Source organism: Crocodylus siamensis, chromosome 6 (genome assembly GCF_052110815.1).
Source record: "Crocodylus siamensis isolate JL-2025a chromosome 6, ASM5211081v1, whole genome shotgun sequence".
NCBI lineage: Eukaryota > Metazoa > Chordata > Crocodylia > Crocodylidae > Crocodylus > Crocodylus siamensis.
This window is the reverse complement of record NC_143400.1, coordinates 58,601,251-58,603,047: the sequence shown is the minus strand read 5'-3', so window position 1 is coordinate 58,603,047 and position 1,797 is coordinate 58,601,251.

Genomic DNA, 1,797 nt, shown 5'->3' with positions numbered 1-1,797 from the left:
CACTTAAAGTGGTTTATGTGTAACTTCTGTCCCTAGCCATAATGAAGTCCTTAAGAGTTTTTGCATTGTATTTAATGGAAAAGAATAGTGACTAGCAAGAAAATGTTTGAAGCCCTATTCAAAGCATTATTAACAAGGGCAATACAGGAATCTGAATTGTTTGTGTGAAATCCTTCACCCCATTAAACTGTGAGAGGTTTCCCACTGAAACCATTTGGCATTAGGAGCTCGCATACCTTTAGGATCTGGATGCTATTCCTTACTTTGGCTTCTACTGTACTTAGCAGAAACATTTTCATTGATTTCAGTGGCAGAGTATTAGGCCTTTTGGTTGAATACAGTTCATTGCATTTTTGATTTTGCCAGTGGAAGAAACACAGAATATTACAATTGCCTTTCATTTGTGTCTAGGAAATTGTTTTGTGCAGAAGATAAGCCCACTTCAGTAAAGCTACTAGGGTCTCTCTTACTTATTATTATAGATCTTGTTTCTCTTAAAGGAGGTTATGGACTTTAATGAGAAGCGAGGCTTTCTTTGGCTGATAAATTTTTTTGGACTATATAGTTAGTGGGGAGTTTAGTTTTGGGGTACAAAATACCCTTAGGGATATTGTGAGGCAAGGATTTTTTTTTAGGGTGATATATTTTTATTAAACTAACTACATAGTTGGTGGGATAGAATTAGGCAAGCGCTGGCTTTCACTGCACAGACCTGATAGAGTTATTAGGTCTGTGCAGTGAAAGCCAGCACAGCATAGTTTATAAAAAAAAAAGTTGGAAGTAGAAGGAGAAATATTTCAAGAGCTAGCACACAAACAATTAACAGTTGAAAAGCTGATTTTCGTGAGATCAAGAGAAAAAAGGCTCTTTTTCACCTTTTCAGGTAGGAAGAATTCTGGAATAGGGTAAGTTATAATGTACCATAAAGCCAATATCAATGTTAGGTCCTTGGTTCTTAGTGTCTACTCTTATGAATTATTGTTCCCAGATTTACTTTTTAAAGGTGTATGTAGATTTTCCTTGTGCATGAAGATAGTGAGGTCAGAGAGGCAGTGGCTGTTCAGTGAAATGTGGTGTGTGTGTGTGTGGTTGTCCTTTATATGTGTATGTTTTCTGTGACAGTTCATTCTAGTGCAAAGTTGCTATTTCATTTCACCCATGTAGTTGCCACGAGGGCGTTTGTCACATTTTGGAAAAGGTGTGTGTAGGAGCCATGGATTGTGATGGTTTTGTTGTGGGAGGTGTTGATTGTACTAGCAATGAAGGTGTGTTGACAGGTTATAGGCAGACGGGGTTCTTTGGGTAAATCCAATTTTATATTTTATTAGACCAACTCAAATAGTATCAGTATCAAATAGTATCTTTTATTAGACTAACCTGTTGACAGGATAAGCATTTCGTGTGAAGGCAAGTCTGTGTCCCACTTGATAGCTGTTTGGCAGTATGGAGTTTGCTTCTGATTATGAGTTGGATGAGGTTGGGGGATTATTTGAAAGTCAGGAGCAGAGGGGTTGGAAATTTTTGTCTCAAGGTCTGACCTTTGTCAAGTAGTTGTTCGATTCTTCTGATTGGTTCCAATATGGGCTGGTAGATGACCAGAAGCCTTACGCAGTCACAGAAGCATTTCTTTCTGTATTGCAGCAGGTTACTGTGGGGTATTTAGATAGCTCTTTTAAATGTGTGGTCTATTTCTCAGAGTGTCCTTAACGTCTAAAAGAAGTTTTTATGCTGGCCAGGTGCATATCGTGAGTGTTCTCTTCAGAGCGTATGTGGCTGTATCTGACGGCCTGATGATAG